This window comes from Phlebotomus argentipes, unplaced genomic scaffold, assembly GCF_947086385.1.
Source record: "Phlebotomus argentipes unplaced genomic scaffold, Phlebotomus argentipes genome assembly contig_2, whole genome shotgun sequence".
NCBI classification, from domain to species: Eukaryota; Metazoa; Arthropoda; class Insecta; order Diptera; family Psychodidae; genus Phlebotomus; species Phlebotomus argentipes.
This window is the reverse complement of record NW_026776162.1, coordinates 9,567,103-9,585,894: the sequence shown is the minus strand read 5'-3', so window position 1 is coordinate 9,585,894 and position 18,792 is coordinate 9,567,103.

Below are 18,792 nucleotides of genomic sequence, written 5' to 3'. Positions count from 1 at the left end.
TGATTTAACACCTCTGACGCTGCTTCTGCACCGCGACTCATTGATATGGTTGTGATTAGTTTCTCTGTGCCACAGAGCTTCGCCGGCACACGTGAGAAGCGGGAGTGTTAAGAGTAATTTGATTTGCTAATAACACTCTTGCAGCGGCAATTCGCAGTGGCGATGGGGGAAAAAAATGAGCGCGCGAGCAAAAAGCTGGGACAGCTTTCAGACATGGAGATTACCTGGGGATCTGCTGGGAAGGATTGGGATTCAGCATGGGGACAATCCAATTTGCCGTGCGCGCAGTGTTTATTTTGAGAGGTTGCGAGAAATGTTGGCAAAATTGTATTCCATGAGTTGAACTGCACTCTGGCAAACTCTCTCGCATGTGCTTGAATTACAAACGGATAAATATTTGCAGGCAAGCTTATTTTCCACCCCCAATTCCCCACCCCCCCCTTTCGTGTGACATGAGCACTTTTGCAGGTAACTTTTATTCCCGGCCGCTTCGGAGCTCATCAGTCATTCGAAATTGAAATTTTACGAGTTGCACGACGAGACGAAGAGGCAGGAGAGTTGCTGAGGAAGTTGTAGACAAATTTCCTCGATTTCGAACGCGGAAGAGAGTCATTTGACTTCTGTGTGTGTGTGCGCGCCTTTTGCTGTGAACTCATGCGAGCTTCGCAGCGATTTTGCCACAGAGCTTTGTCGCCCGTTCGAGGGATGAAAGAGTGGATGTTCTGACAACTTTTCTCCTGCGAGGCATAATTCAGTCGCTCGCGGGTTTTTTGCAATTGTTGGGAGCAGATCAAAGTCGTGCGCGGCATCGCTTCAGTGTGAAATAACAGCACTCAAGGAATCAATAGCATCTAATACACTTCAAAGGGTGGTGAGAGCCACGGAGGCTGACTCAGGAGTCTCTTGTCATTGTCTAATATTCCCCAAGGAGGACAAGAAAGCACTGAAAGCGACAAAGAGACAATAAAAGACAGAGGAAGAATGACACAATTAATATCAAAGCAAGAGCAAATTAAGAGAAATCAACAACTAAGATTGCCTAGCCATTAAGAAAAGTGGATAAGAGAGAGAGAGCAGAAGTTAGATAAATTAATAGAACTGCTGAAAATCATATTAAGATTGACTTCTAATTCATATTAATGGGCGAGAAAATGCAGTTTCAGAGACAAATAAAGACGATTCAATCGTTAATCGTCCTAATAAATAGCTTTTATATGAATTTCCCGAAAATTAACCTTTGAGCGGATTTTTAAGCCTATAAATCATTTAATTGTTCAAATATTTCAAACATTCTCGTATATTATATTGAAAAATCCTTCATATGATTAAAATTAGGACATTTTGGGGACTGAACTTCGCACTATTGCCGCCTTAAAAGCTCACATTCTGACAGACAACGAAGAAGTTGGGCTAAACGCGCTTGGAATGGGCAAAGTTCAAAGTGTGTCGTGACAAAATCAACACTTTTACCGGGAAGGTAAGAAATCTCACGCGCTCAACTATTCAATGGGGTGGATTTCTCCCCCACCTTTCAAGCTCTATTTCACCCCCATAGAATACCCCCGAAAACTTGCTCCATTTGCTGTGTAAATGAATTTCTTTTGGTGGAGAGAAAATGAGACCTTCGAAAAAGAATCTCACGCACACGTGAGAAAAAGGGCAGAAACTTCCCAATGAGTTCTTTCATCCCTGAATTGAAGTCTGGGTTTTTCAATTTGGCGCAATAACATGGAAAATTAAGTTGCTAATAGAGCGAAAAAAGATTCACGTGTCTTTTATTATCGATTGAGTGTAAATAATTCTTTCTGTTTTCTTTTTTTGCTTCAATTGTCATTTTAAAATTCAACTCGGATTTCACGTGCGCATCCTGAGAATTTTCATCTGCAAATGACGCTTACAAAATTATGCATAATGTCTACTTTCTGTCCTGCTGTGCAGCTTTGTTTGTTTTCCCGGGGAAAATGTCCCAGAGAGTCAACTCTTCCCGGGCGGCGATGAGAACGTGAGGATTATTTCAATGCCTTGGCAGAAGTGCAAGAGAAATGTGCACTGTTTCGCTCACTTTTTCGGGCTGTTCCTCGTCTTGAAGACCGACTGACTGCTCATTAAGGCATCATCTTGACACCCGAGGAACTTCATTAGCCTCGTATCCAGAGTGCGGCGAGAGATCAGCCGGCAAATGCTGTGCAACAGTATATAAATATCGTGCGGGGAATTCTTCTTCATAAAAGCGCTAAATTGTCGCTCGTAAATTTCAACTTGGCCGACTGAAAGCTGCCCGGCAACGCAGGACAATTTACAATGGGTTGATTGAAGGCACGAGACGGGATAAATTGCATCGAGGGTGATTTATGGCGGCGATATTCAAGTGAATGCGTGCCTTGTGAATTTGTTGCACACGTCTCAAAGTACAATTGAGACACGTAACGAGCGGTCGTTGCAATTGACATGGGAAAATGGGCGAAAGTCGCAGTTTTAGCAGCACCAGGCGCCTCCACTGCCATCAAGCGACCACTAAATTGCGGTCTTATCGCGATTGTAAGTCATATTGGGTGTTATTAAGATGCTAAATGGCCTGAAATGACATTGTTCACTGACTTAAATGCCTTGCCATTTATGCTCAGAGCATTGATCACGTGAAATACAGTCGCTAATCGCCGTGAAAGGGTGACAATCGCCTCACAAAAGTTGCACATATAACTCTAAGGGTGGATTTGCATGGGAAATTGAGTGCATTCGATACATTGTGGGGGGCGATATTGAAACACTTTCGATGCGGTCAATCACTTTGGCACCTGTCAACTCCAATTTGCCCCCCGCAAAAGCCACCCCCACACACCACTGGGTGGCGCCACAAAGTGCTCCTGAAGCAACTGGGCAGCAAATTGCATATAGTCAGAGTCCTTGTAAATTGTGTCACCCGAGATCGCTCGAGGGTTGAAAGCTTCCCGTGAGCTTTAATTAAAATTACATGCCGGAATTATTAATGTATCGTGAGCGAATGAGCCAAGTTGCAATAAACACTAATCTTTCCGGGGGTCGTAAAATATTCCGGGGGCGCCTTTTGCGCCGCCACCCCCCCGGAAAGAGTGGGAGGCGCATTGACATGATTTACCGCACGAAGCCGGCATGTAGTAATGTGTTCCTTTCACTCCTATAATTGGATCTCAATGGCGCGAAGTGTCGAAAAAGGATGTGCCCAAGGGGGAGATAAAGTGACTGAAATCTCCTAGTTGAACTCAGACTGAAAATTAGTTGAAAAATATTGATTTTGTGTCCGGAAAAATAAGTTTCCAGCCAATATTTTCGAAAGAATGTGGCTTAAAATTGCTGTTCTTCATATTTTATTCAATCATAACCTCAAAAAATATTGAGAGATCTTTAAGAATTGCCAAAAGAATTCCATTCAGAACCGTCAATAAAGCAAAGAGAGACGATATCAATATGTTGCTACTTGATAATGAGCTCATAAAGAATGTAATTCTACTCTAAAATACTCAAAATCATGATTTTGAGGTTATGTTTGACCTAAAAACCTTGTTTTTTTGGTATTGAGGTTGATAATTGACTTGTAATTTTAATAAGGTCTAAATTAAACGCATTATTAGAGTTTCTAACCGGTGTTTAATTCCTAAATATTTCATTAATTTGCAACATAACCTAGAAAAACAGTAGAAATCGTTTTCCAAAGCAAAATAATCCAAGAAAATTCATAATTTTCCTCTAATTTACTAAAAAAAACAGTCTGTTTTAGTCCCAAATATTGCAATTGTCTCTCACTTTCACTCTTTAATCCTTCTGCTGAACTGTAAATCACTTCAAACCGCGACTATCTCCCCCTTGGATGCACTCTCAAGACATCAGCGGTCCTCGTGGCGGATTATATTGTGAGGAAAAATTCTCGCGAGCAATGAATCGATTCGCCAAATTCACTTTATGTGCTTTGCTATCGGGAGATTTATGAGCTAAGAATGTTTGCATTTTCAGCGAGAATGCGCGCGCCTTTTTCCCACCCGAAGAAAAAAAAAACATTGATACGCGCGCGGAGAGAATTTGGAGTCCCTGATATGAGGCAATTTCCATAAATTTCACTTTAATATACAACAAGGCTTTCTGCTTCACTGATCTCTGCATGCAATCGATCTTTGCGAGCAGAAAACTAACATTACACTGCAATTCCTCTCCGAAAGACTTCTTGGTTGTCTCACATCTTGAGCTCGACTAGAGACGATTTCCTCGACAGTCGCACAGAATGTTGTCTTGCATTTTGGCCATGATAACTCCTCTTTCAATGTATTAAATTAGAATTTCAAATGAGGGAGAAGGAAAATTATTCAATAATTTCTTGTGTCGAAGCTCAAAACATGACTTTGACGTGGTTTTTCTCATCTTGCTGCCGAAGAAGCTGCAAAGCCTTAAAGATGGCCAGAATTGTGAAGGGCCTGAAAAACAGGCCTGAGAATAAATTGACCGATATTTTATCGACTTTATTGGTTTGGCTCTCAAAAATCACAATGATTGCGACCATTGAATTTTGCTGGGGTGACTTTATAAAACTTCTGCACTGGCCGAGAGTATAATTCTTCAAGACAGCAATAACACATTTGCGGACAAAAAACACGAGGTTACAAGGAAATAGTGTAATAAGATTATCATGTAAATAGTCGAGAGAAGAGTGTGGGAAAAGAGCCGAGTCGTGCAATTCCACCTTCGGAGGATTTTATTTCATCTCTCCTTCCCAAGTCGCTTTCTGGGGCTCATGAAAATTTTGGCAATGAACCAAGAGTGTCCTCGAGACTCAGTATCTCCTGAACGGAGCTCTCTTGCCGGACAGGACAATTGTAAATTATCGGGAAATAAACCGCAATGACATTCTGCTAAAGTTTCCTTATTTTGCGGAGCGTTTAAAAGTCCTGCAAAATGTTCTAAAACATGGTGAATTTAATGTTTGACACAGAATTTATTAAATGTCGCGTCAAAAGTTCTCTTTCAGAACTTCTTATTCGATAATTCTATAAGAATCCACTTCAAAATCGTCTTTTTTGGGTATCTTTTCTGATCATAACCTCAAAATATCACTCATCATTCTTTAAAGACTTCGTTCGAAAGGTTTCTGGATAACAAAATCACATGAAAATTGCTGAATCAGCGTTGAAATCGTTCTAAAAGTTTTCTAAATACACAAATTTTGAGGTTATGTTCGACCTAAATACAATTTTCAGTGTTTCTTGGCATCAAAGGTTCAGAAAAACACTGTTTATTGCATGCAAATGCAGAATTCTGTTAATCGATGTGCTTAAATGCGAATTATTCACTAAATCCGTTCTTGATTTGCTACATAACCTAACAAAAAAATCAGAGGAAATCCCGAGAATCAGGACGATTTGCCAGGAAAAGAAGCACTCGTGAGTGAGTTTAAAAATGCACAGCAAAATTATGGCTTTTTTCCTCGATATTTTCCAAAAAAAGATAGATTTTAGCATAATTCCGATGCTGCATCGCTGCTGTAACTCTTCTCCGTTAATCTGCTTATTTTCACTGTGATTTCCACAAGTTTCGCCATTTAATTTGCATGTTTCACCCCCCAAAATTCATTGACTGCGCCTCAGAGCTTTAAGATATCCTTTTGGGGCATGCAAAGTGGGTGGCGGAAGATTTAATTATGTGGTGGGATCGGAAAGACACCGCACACACGCCTCGAAGTCACCCCTAATCGAGCCGGTATCGATTTAATATCAACAGCAGATGAGTAATTGTTCACCCATTTCTGCAATTACAGACGTCAATGTGGCCCAAATTGAGTCGATCACCGCAAGGGAAATGGGACACTTTTGGCTCAGTTTCATCGCACAGGAGATCAAATGTTCAGCATTTGATTGGGAGGAGGAGACATCAAAGGGACTCCCAATTAATTCCTAGTTAGCTTCATTCTCTCGTCATTCCATTTGCCAAATGCATCGCCGAGCGGGTGAAAGACTCCTTGAATTATTTCTCAACCACCATTGGATGGTGATGAAACTGATTTTATTGTGATACAAAGTTTGAGAATTATGAATATGAAGAGTCTCTTTGGCTGAAGTTTGCCAGTTTCTTAATTAATGTTGAAAGCTCGTTGTGTTGTTCTGAGAACACTTCAACGCTAAGAAATATTAAATTGTTTTAATTACTCCAGGGAATTGTCGAATAGTTTGTGTTCATGTATGAAAACTAAAATAATAATCTAGAGCGAGAGAGAAAGAGAGAAATTTCTGCATCGATGACCAGAAATATTTCCCCAATTCAAAATTGTATTTCCCACTTCTGATGCCAAACATTAAAGATTGCCTCAAAATATTTCGTTGGGGGATGAAAAAAAAAAAATTCCAATTATAAAAGCTCACAAGCAATCCAGTGCGGTGAAGTCAATTTTCATTGACCATGTCGTAAAAGTGTGGCATTTTCCCTCGCAGAAATTTCACACGATTCTCTCTTTTTTTTCAATGGAAATGTTTGGCAATTATTGTGAATACCTGACTCAGTTTTTCAACCCATCCACGAATATCCTTTATATTCTGCCCATGGGCAGAAAGGATTCCCCCGGACAACAGAAAAAAGGCATTATATCGTGTGGGGAAAAAAGGGTGGCTCTCGATTTTTGGTGAACCTTTTTTTCGGGCCGTGATTCTCAATCGTGCCTATTAAATCTGCATTCAACTCTCCCATGAATACGAATTTGCCATTGCTTCTCTCTCAACCTAATCCTCCTCGATATTGTGTGGAAAATTTCAAATTTCCCCTGCGAATCAAGGGGGAGCAAATTATGGCTGAAATGTGAACGCCGCGCTGTAGAGAATTATAGACTGTTTATTGACTATCTAAACCATTCATTTTCAACTTATCCTGAAATTTTCTCAACTGCTTTTCAGTCTTAACACATATTTTTGCCAATTTCTACGCTAAATTTTTATTAACATAGTAAGATTTTTGGTAATTCTATTCAAAAACTGTGCAAAGTCAAAGCTAGACGTTAGTTTTTGGTCAGTTTTTGGTTAGTTCCTGGTTGGATTTAGGTTATAATCAAATGGGAAAGTCACTCGAGATCTCAGACTTTAAATATTTAATTATTTTCTCCATATATTTCCGCCAGATGGCAGCAATTTTAACTTTAAAGACATGTTGGAGTTCCGGTTGAATTTCTTCTTAATTTTAGGTGTTTAAATCCAACTTGTGGAAAATTTTGTGAATTTTTTGCTATTTAAATTAAAAAATTTAATGGATATTCTAAAAATATTAAAATATAATTAAATTTATTTTAATATTTTGTCAGAAATATTAAAATTTTTATGATTTAGTAATTCTACTGAGATAATAATAACTTTTATTCATTTTTATTGAAATATTTATTATTTGAAAGCAAAAATCACTTTCTTCTAGGTTATATTCAAAAAATTGATAATTTTTTAGTGCAAAAATGATTGAAAAGCCCTTCAAATATTGCTAATAAATTACTAAATCTGAGTTTAAAAGAGTCACAGAAACTGGAGATGTATAAAGAATTACTTCATGTAAGCAAGATTTATTTCTCTTTCCTGTATCATCTCCCCCTTGATGTGTCATTCGAATGCACATATTGTCTGGATGTTTTTTATTATTTATAAAATCACTAATCAATTATTTGTGGCCTTCGGTTGGGGTGTAAATTAGCGAGAGTTCGGCAGAAAGTGGCCATAAATCTTAGCCTGAGGCGTCGATTGGGCCAACAAACACACCTTCGGCAAACAGGACATTTCCTTGGCAATTAGGATTAATTTTCCATCCAAATACGCCCCGTTGGAACCCCGAATTCACCCCCAAACTGTCCACCTAATAAATGAACTGCTGCCCATTTCTCTCTCGGCGAAATCCATTAGTCCGTGTTGTGTCTCTTAAGACGGCCAAACTTGGGCTTGTTTTCACATATCTGTGGAAATCACATCAATTCTCTCTCTGCCCAATGGCGGGGATTTATTCACCCACCCACACACTGGGCGCGCACTTCCGAAAGCTCATCGACAGAGAGAGAGAGAGCGAGCGAGCTTTCCCCCGGATAAATATCAAATTGATATTTTTTCACTGACCCTCCGGCAAACGATGAGATTTATATTTTGCGGACGAATAAATCTGTCCCGGACGAGCGAAGACACAATTTTCCGGAGTTTGCGTTGAGGAAGCAATTAATTTTTCATGACACTGCTTTTATTGAATTAATGCTAGATTATATGGGATCATAATTTTCTCCCGGATCTCTTGTCCATCATCCCGGCGCTCTTCGGTTATTTGCTCTTGTCCGCGCGCGCTCAACTCCTTCCGCCCCAAAAGTGGGCGAAAAAGAGTGGATTGTCTTCTTTCGCCGTAAGCCAGGACGATTTGTTTTTTTTTTGCTCCTCTCCTTGGCGGGTGGGAAATAATTGCACCCTGAGAAGCTCTCCTCTCGTCATGCTTAATCAGATCAGATTAGCTGTGTGGGATTTTTGAGAATCACAAGGCGGCGAAAGAGGTTTTGGCGCGCGCGCGAGTCAATTCAATTTTGGCGTTTTGGAATGTTTGAAATTAAAATAACGCCACTGTGACTGTGGCGATGAATTTGTGGGGTGGAAAGGTGCTGAAATCAGCGCGCCAAGAAGTCGATTGGGTGAGCATAAAAATAAATTCAATTTCCCTAATCACATCAAATGGAAAAGACATGGCGAATGACGGTCGGCGGCGGGAAAAATTGAGTGGAATCCTTGCAGATATCGCGCGTCGAGACATTTTGATATTCATTCCGGGCCCTCAGACATTCCACGGACTGAATTTTGCGGAGCCTTCCTTGCGAGATGGGCCAAATTGACGGCGGAGTATTTAACACCCTCCCAGAATTCTCACACCCTCCAATGAATTTCAATCAACTTATTCCAATGAAATGACTCAAAATCCTCCGCACGTGACTCAAGTTGGGAATTAGGAGAGCTGCGCTGTCGAGACAATTTCACGGCGAAGTCACGAGGCGTTATGATCATCCATATTTGGAATTATTATGCAATATCGCAGGGACTTCGTCAGGGGATGAAGTTGAGGGGATTTGGAGCAGCCCAAAGGATCATTTTCCACCATTTCTGCACCTTTCGCCCTGGAGAATAAATAATAAACAAACGATATAGGGTTGATTTAGGGGGAGTTAATATAGGGGGATATAGGGGGAGTTAAAGAGTTTAATTCCGTGCTAATTCAATCACTGTCAAATATTTTATTGAGCTTCTCAGTAGCAAAATGTATCCAAATAATGTTAACACAATAACAGAGTTGGAATTAGTGAGCATATAAAAAAGAAAGCTTTTTGAATGCTTCATAATTGAGTGAAAAATCAGTTGAATTTAAGCTAAAACTGTGGTTTTTCCAATTAATTGAACTCAAATCCGACTGATTTCGCTATCAATAGTTTATTAAAATGTTTCTGATTCAACATGAAAACGATTCCCAGTTTTAAGCATACAGAAATGATAAAATTTCCCTGTTTTCTAATCTCTAATCTAAGATAATTCTGTTGCTTCGTAAATCACCCCTAAAATAGATGAATGAAATCGCACAGCGTCGCTGTAAAAATACTTTCGAAAGCTCAATACACGGAAAGCTCCTTTTGTATACATTTTTCATGACTGGCGAGGAGTATTTTTGCCCTTCAGCACTCTGTTGACTGAAGACTGGGGCAAATTAAAAGAACAGTGGAAGAAGAATGCAGTGAATTAAAGTCATTCACTGTCTCTTGACTTCTGAATGACACTGTTTTTTGTTGGTCTCGTCGAGCGCACAGTTAATTAATGTGTGAATGTGCGGAAAATGTCATATTCTCTCTCTCTCGAGGGGGTGGAAATAAAAAAAAAAGTGTTGATCGAGGAAAAATTGGGGGGCAGAAGTATGGTGGATTAACTTGCAATTCGCCGTGCGAGGGAGTATTTATTTGGGCGCCGGAGCATCTGGAGGGGATTGTGGCACAAAATTACCATAGACGAAGTTTGCAGATGAAGCAGAGCGTGTATGACAATGCTAACAGAGTGTTGTTATACATTTTGGCCAAACATGAGACGCAAACATGTGAATTCAATTAAGATGGTAATTCATTAAAGTGCTTCTCGCGCGATGGGTTTAAATTTTTCCCAGAGGGTTGAAGAGTGGCCGGAAGGAATGCTCTTCACGGGTTTAAGGGATGATTGAGGGAAATTGCAGCATCCTTTGTCCACCACTCTCTCTCTCTCTTGGCTTCTTCTTCCCCGGGTGGAGGAAATTCAAGCACTCGTCGTGAAGTCGATGGCTCTTCACATATCCTGAGCCATTGATGTACAATCCGTGTCATGAGTGGAATTTTGTGCACGCGCACGAAGTCCACCGATGTCTTCTTATGCTCTGTAAGATTGGGAGAATCTCCTTGGGAGTTTAGTTTGAGAACTAAACAATGTGTTTGTGTGCATGCACGCCTGACTTCATCGCAGCCACAATGCTTCTTTTATTCCATCCGTCGCTCCTCCAGATATGCTGAGAATCTCCACGATATCGCCTCCCCTTCGCCAAGAAACTGAAACTCCACTGAAGATTCCCAAGACGACTCCCTGTTAGGGGGTGAATAAGTGTGTCGTTTGTGAGTGAATTGTGAGTGGAAAATCGACAGATTTTACTTGCAAATCGACAAATATTTATTATGTATAAAAAGTGCTTGAAAATATGAGAAAGATATGCAAGAAAAAGTCAGTTATTGTTTGAAGAATTTTTCGAATTTGAAGATTTGAAGAATAATTTGTCACTCTTTAAGGCATAAAGCGCAGAAATAACTAATAAAAGTAACTTTCTTCTAGACTGAAATTACATTTGTGAGGTTATGATTGCCTTTTAAGCTGATTTCTACTGAAATTCACTCCAATTTGAAGTGTTTTTACACCAAAAAAAGCTCAATTCTGCTAAGATAAAGAGAAATATTTCCAGATTAAATACAAATTAGATGATTTTGAGGGATTTTTGATTGCCAAAATGTATTTTAAATTGGAAAATTTATTTTTTCAACAAAATTACTTAGAAAATGCACAAGAATTCTTAATCTAAGTTAAATTTTGGCTGTATTTCAAACTAAAAAATAATGTAATAATATTCTTTTTACATCGAATTCGAACAAATAGAGCAAATGAACTTAATTCCTGATCATCCAGGCTTTAAATGTCACGATATTCACCCCTCAACCCTTTATTGCACGGTGCAATATTTCTCCACGTTCAATATCATTTGATGTGTGCTTCATATGTATCAAATGTGAATCTCACAATTTCCTCGAATGCCTCTTTCGATGGCTCAATATGCCTCTGGGGCGGTGTAAATACATGAAATACTTTTATCACTCCACATTCGCGATGATGCCATGTGAATATTTTTCCTCAAATGCACTCAAATTCAATGCACTGCGACGTGATGGCTTCATCCATGTGAGAATGGATCGCGGCGAAGCGTGAATTCCTGCCGAAGGGGAGAGAGAGAGAAAAAGGAGCCAAAAATGCTATTAGTTCGCCGAGGCATTTGTTCTTGGCTCCAGGACTCATCCTTGCTCCTCAGAGCAAGGACGAGTTGTGGCAATAAAATTAAGAAGGTGGACTTAATGCTTTGGGTGGGCGAGAGGCGGAAATCTCGGTTCGTCGTGAAATCCACACGACGATGATAATAAGGCCATTGAAAAGGAGATAAAGTAAATACTCCCGAAGAAAGCTCTGGCGCAGAAGGAGAAGATGAGGAGGAGGAGGAGGAGGAGGAGGAGGAGCGAATCCTCGAGGTCAAAGTTCATGGCAAGAGGCTGATAATTTCCACCGCCGCCGAAGATTTATGCTTATTGGTTTCACATTCTATTTGCTGATTTGCGAATTTGCCGCGAGTGTGAAGGCATTTTGGCGCGCTTTGGCATTAATGAATGGAAAAATGCCAGCCTCGCGGATAATTGCCATTCGCACCTTCGCCGAGACATTCCGCAGGCATTACTCACTGCTGCCCTTATCGCCGCGTCGCAATTCAATTTTCGCGCGCGCCCTCAAACCACCGCAATTCGCGGGCGGCATTGATTTTGGCGCCTCGGCGAAGAACTTCCCCGAGAATTGAGGGCTCGCGCGATGGTTGTGTGTCGCCGGGGGCGGAGAGAGTGAGTCGGAAACTTGCTCTCTGTATGAACCATTAAATTCATTTAATTTTCAATTTCCTCCGGCAGCCCAGAGCATCCTTCCGGATGCCGCAGAGAAAGAGATATGAAACCACTTAATAATTTTCAATAAGAAGTGCCATCGAGCCGAGTATTTATGGCGAGAGTTTTGGCAACTTCCAAGGTAGGCGCAGAGGACTGATTTCCTCTCAAATCCACCCCCAACCACCCCCCCAAAATCCACCCGCACAGCGACAATTGTGATCATCCTCAGTTGGATATTAATTAAAAATCTCAATAGATGAGTTTCTCTAATTGCATCAAATTTAATTAACTGTCTTGGAAGGGAAAAAAAGCTCAAGATGGGAAATCAGTGTGAAGCCTGGCGGGTGTATTTTCCAACCCCTTGATGAGTGCGCGAAGGGTGGAAAATATTCTCAAACAATTGCTCTTGATGTGCATGGGAAAAAATCCAATTATATTTTTTTCGAAAGCTCTTGCTCAAACTCATGCAATATCGTCTGCAATCTCAGGCAAAGTTGGTTCAAAGTGAAGCAAGTGCATCGCCAAGGGGGAGATAATACAGTCAAAAGTGGTGTACAGATCAGCTGAAAGTCTGAAATTAATCAAAATTAGATATTCGATTATATTCTGCATATATCGCCGCCAGAGGGCAGCGAAGTTGGCGTGGGAGACGCTGAAAATCTAAATTGTTTTTATGAAAATCACGAAAAATCAATAAAAATAACTGAATATTCACAAAGTTAATGGTCTGAATTCGTATTTTGTACCTTTTCTCCAAGAACTAGAAGTCATTAAGAATTTCTAAGCTCAGGCCAAACGGATTTTAACAAGTATTTAATGTCAGGTCGTCTTGGCAGACATTTTTAATTGTCGCTTGCCTGTCTCTGAAAAGGATATAAAATCCCCTGAATTGTGGCCTTTTAGGCATTTGCTTTTGTGAGTTTCTGCAGTGTTCTTGTCTCTCTTTGCCATGGAATTGCACAGCAAAGACATATCGAAGACTGAAGTCGAATCGCTGAGGAATAAGATGGAAAAGAAGGGTAATTTTTAACTTATTTTAATATAAATTTAAGCCAAATGTTTGAATAATTCTCTTCCCGCAGTTGAAGCGCTTAATCCATCAAAGTCAATGCCACCGAAAGACTGGATTCTCGTCGGTATTTTTGAGTTCAAATACCAAATGCTTCAGCATCTTCCGTCTGAACACTGGGCTTTGGACACGCGAACAGCGTCTTCGGAAGGCGATGAGATCTACTATCGCTGCAGATTCACGAAGAAACGCGGCCAACAGTGCCAGGCTGCCAGACTAGTGGTTGAGCCTGCGACCACGAGTGACTTCCACTTGTACAAGACGCGCGCGGAGCACAATCACGAGGATCACGCCGTGCTGAAGAACGCCGCGTCGCAGAAAACCAGACCTGAAGTGGAAAAGGCGATGCGTGACATTTTCACGAAGGACGACAAGGTCACGCCGAGCGGGATTGTGAGGGAATTGGAGCTCCTGAACTTAAAGGTTCCCACCAAATTCATCATACGCAATCGATTGCAGACAATGCGACATGAGAAAGGACAATAAATGATTTGAAAATAATTTCAGACGTTCTCTGATGCACTTGAGAGTAATTCAAATCGTGATTCCTGCCCAGTTGGTGGTGTTTTGTTCAGTGAACACCAATAATTCCTCCAGTCAATATCCCAGGGCTGAATAATGCATGGGAAGTCGTAAAAGGCTGCAGTTACACTCATATGAAATTTTAACTGGGTTTGCAGTGGAAACGAGGGGATTTCAATTAATTTATGAGGCGCCAGCTCGCTAAATAATCGATTGCACACATATTTTGGGGGCTGATGTCGCTCCATTTCCCCGGAGAAGTGAAGCGACGCTCCGCAGAGTGTCCAATATTCGCAGAGAGAGGGCGAGTGCTTGGGGTTGTAAATAATTGAGCAAGGTGACAAAGAGCTTCTTGCCAGGGGAGATGCCTCATTAAATCCCCCGCCGGGTCGACACAATTAGGCGGATAAGAAGAGGCCGGCGTGATGGAGTGTCAGAGGGTGAGAACAATAATTTACAAAGCAACTCTTCGGTGTTGTCTGGGGTGTTATTGCCATGATTGTCTTGTAAGATACAAAAGTGACCCATAAAACACGCTGTCGGATGCCTTCCAGGCCGGAGCAGATTATCTGCGGCCACCCCAGAAATCAGGGCGGCTGCGGCCGATGCCATCTCAATCTCTGGCCGTCTTGATTATTGATTCTGATGTGCGACAGCGATAAAAGTTGACATGTATATGAGCACTTATCGTGATCTGACGCACACGAGGAACGCCACAAGAGCCATTCCGCCGTCAATATCCACCCACAGCCATTGTCTCACACAGCAATTGCTGACGCTGTGTCTCCCAAGACGCGCGCGAGGAATCTCCGAGGGGTTTCTCCTTGGCGCTCGCCTTGGCTTCCTCTCTGACCAGCAGAGCTGTCATGTGTCTGCAAATGTGATTTGCGGCGGAATTCGCTCGATTCCAGCTCAATTCTGCGCTTCCAGCGAATAATGTCACTCGCAATCACATCATATGGACTTGAGTTCTGGCTTCTTTGCCCACATTTCACTATCTTTCACATCGTCCAACTTTAAGATGATGGCAAAGGAAGATATTTCTCAGTTTATTCCATAAGAATTGACTTTGAACCACTTTTTTTTGGGTATTTTTTCAACTATAACCAGAAAATATCACTAAGAATTGCTAACTTAGAGCCAAAATTACCTAAAATGATGATTATTTTTGAGGTTATGTACGATCTTAGCACAATTTCAGATATTTCTTGGCATCAAATGAGTCCAATTCAAGGGGAAGATTATGTTGTATTGAGTTTCCATACGATATTTGTGTAAGAATTCACTTAAAACCGCCTTTTTGGGTGTCTTTTCCGGCCATAACCTCAAAATGTCACGAAGAGATCTTAAAATTACTGATTTTCAGTTAAAATTTGCCCGAAAGTTCTCTCTCCGAATGGAGCATAAGAATCTATGTGCTAAAATGCTAACTATTCACTAAATCTGTTCTTGATTACTTACATAACCTAGAAAAAAGATTATTACGTTTGTTTTTACGCTTTTTTCTGCATGAAAATCGAAGGAAATTCAAAGAATCTGGATGACTTCTTCGTTGTGTACTGTATTTTCTTTTCTATTGGCTATTTTAGTTGATGTCTTAAGCAAAAGTCAAACAATAGCCGATCAAGAATTCTTATTAAGATCCCATAAAATCTGTCTCTTTTCCACTTTATGCAGCGCTTCGAGCCCCTCGACTGTGGAAACTCTGAAACTTGCAATTCGTCTCTGCCTCTTGAAAAGTTGCACACGTTCCCAAGTGGCGGCGCACGAGGGGCGGCGGCGGCGGCGTGTATGATGAAATTAAGATTAGTGACGATAACACTTTAGACTGTGTTCTGTGCCTCCTGGCCAGAGTAGTCGTTGTGTGTTAAGAGCTCATTAAACAAGGCCCCAAAACTCATGGCAGAAGCTTCGCTTGGGGCGGATTTGCGAGCTTTGAGGGCTTTTCCAGCCATTTGAGAATTTCCATGGCTGAGCGTCAAATTAATAAGCATCGCCAGGATAGATTTTAGGTCGAAGGGTTCGAGGCAATTTTCAGGAATCTCTCTCTCTCGCCATTTCCAATTGATTACGCCTTGTCTATCCTCTGGGATACTCGAAAACTCCGCATTGTTGGCGAGAATCTGAGTCGGGATTTCGGGCAGGTCAGTTTTAATAACGCCTCTTGTGCCCGAAACACAATAAGCCATTTATTCAAATGCTGATGGTTGAGAAAGTTTCTGGGGGTGAGCTTAAAGCTCCAAGAAGTTTCTCTAGTGCGGTGGAAAATCCAACGCGGTGAGCATTAAAAGACGTGATTCTACGATTATGTGCAGTGTCGTAAAAATTTACAGCGATCCCTGACTCATGAAATGGGCGGCGGGAGTTCCTATAAAGGACACTCCGAAGCTCCGCAGCGTGAGACAGATTTTATTGCTGTGTATTGGGGAAAGTCGGGAGTGGAATTCTCTCAAGTATTTAGTGTTGACGTTAGTGAGAATTCCCCAACAATGCCAAAGTGAAGAGACACAGAATGCAATTGGAGACAGTAAAGTGGCACTTTTTGCTCCTTGGACGTCTGGCGAGACAGAAAGCTTGGAGATTCTGCACGGAATTCATCTCGAGATGCTTTCTAATCGCACGCAAAAGCGGAAGTTAATTAAAAATAATGACAAGAAATATATTTTGACGGAGTTTTTCTGTCTTTTGACGAGTCATAAATTCAAAAATTGATCGATATTTAATTAATTTTCCATTGAACAATGACAGAAAACACGAATAATTGCTCTTTGGCTTTGTTTCATTCATCACATTTTACTCGTTTTCGATCATTTTTCAATTTTTACTAACCAATCTACAGATTATTACCGATGAAATAACAATTTTAACTTCATTAATTGTATTTTTTCGACAAAATGGAAATTTTTACGTTTTATTTCATTCCATCTATTACATGGAATTTACAGCGGTGAGTGATTGAAGCGATAAATGTGAGATCAAGATCGCAGCTGGGTCAAGACAAGACACGTGGCGCCGTGAAATATCATACGAAACTTTGAGAATTCTACTCATTGAAGTCGATTTATTCAGTATTTTGTTCCCATTTCACTTTACATCTCTGGCTGATGATTGAAATGTTGCCCAAATGATGAGAGTAAGTTATGAACTATAATTGAAATATCAAAGCTCCTCGTTTGTGTTGTCCTTAATTAATTCATTAAATTTTTTCCCCCTAATTGAATAAGTTTTCCCCATTAAATTGTAATTTAGGCAAACACACAGGGCGGCAAACTTTCGCCATCTCTCGAGTCAGCCACTTGAGATTGTGTCTCACCAAGTTCCGGCCAGCAAACAAAAGGTAGCCCACAGTATCTCGCCTGATACAGAAATAAATTATCTCAACTGTGTATCCTCTCGTTGGGGCGTCGAAAAGCGCGCCATGGCTATAGTTTATCACGAAAAACTTGTGTTATGTTCTGTCGCCTGAAATAAAAGTTTGCCCTCGAAACTTGCCACTTAACTCTTCAACTCTCGGCCTTCACTCTCTGTGCTGCTGCTGGGAAAGTTTCCGCCAAAGTTGCCCAGGTAAGGACGAGAGTCCGTCCTGTGAGAGTTGTGAGCGCGTTCGGGCGCGATTTAATTATGATAATCATGCTGAGCGACTTCCGTCCAGGGGAGATTATTATAAATCAACCAGCGAGTGAAACTTTACCTTCGTCTTTCATAAACACACACGCCAAATGGAAAAATGGAAATACTTTCTGTTCTTAAGTCTGTTGTGGACAAAGAAATGTCTTCCCTTCTGCCCATTCAGGCGCCCCTTCGAGTGCAAATGAAGAGTCCCAACATTTGTGTGCATCTTGAGTGTTTTGGAAAGTGCAAAAGTTCCTCAAGCCATCAGACAAAATGCTCAAAGAACAAACATGCATTTACATTTAGTTGTGGCTTTGCATGCACAAAAAAAGCAGAAAACATTGGACTTTCATGGCGTGGAGGAAAAGTTGCTGGGAATTTTTGATGCGCCGTCACACAAAGCTCGCGCGCGGCATTTTTGCCCTTCGCACACACACACACACACACGCAAGAGTTGAGGAATCTTGTGAGGAATTGTTGACTCTGGAGGCCAGGAAAAAGTTTCCAAATAGCAATTTGGAAGCTGAAAATTTCCCAATTTACCAATCCATTTGCAAGAAAATTCATACATCACCACTAATGGAGATTTAAAGCTTATTCCTCCTCATGTTTTGGGCGGAAAGGAAAGCTCTGAGCGGAGCTTTTTCCTCCTCCATCTCTCTCTCTCTCTCCCTCTCTCTTGTCTATTACATTATGATTATGTTTCCCAAACGCTGAGACGCTCTGCGATGAGAGTAAAGTGAAAAAGGCTCAGACAGAGAAAAGGGGAGGAAAAATTTGCCACATCTATAATTTCAGATATGCGGGGATTCCTTTTCTACCCACGACAGACACACACACACACACAGAGTGTACTTTATTATTTATTAAAGACGATATATTGCGCACACTTCCGCGGAATGTGTCGGGAATTCGGTGAAATTTACTGACAAGAAGTGGCAGAAGAGGCAGCAAGAGAAAAGCCAATAACATACACTGTGTCAGGTGCAAAGCGTCAAATGATAATTTGATAAGCGATTTGAGGATTCACCCTCCTTGTGCCTGATGGGCGCTTTAGGGCTCGATGGCTGATGAATTGTCAGTGTGAAAAGCCATCGGGAGGATTTGAGGAGTTCTTATGGCTAATTTCCGGCTGCGGTCGCGCTATCTGGGTCAGGAAATTGATCGCATTTGCGAAGATGGACCTGCAAGACAGACACTCACTTGACACGCTTGCTTGAATTGAAAAATTCACCCTCTTCAGCGCCACATAAATTACCCTCACTTGAAGGGGAAGCAGAATTGAAGGCAAAGGAGGAGATATGTTGCCTAAAATCTCCCTCATTTGCCTCTAAAATCCAGAACTTTATCTTCTAAAGCAATTTATAAATGAAATAGGGGAGAG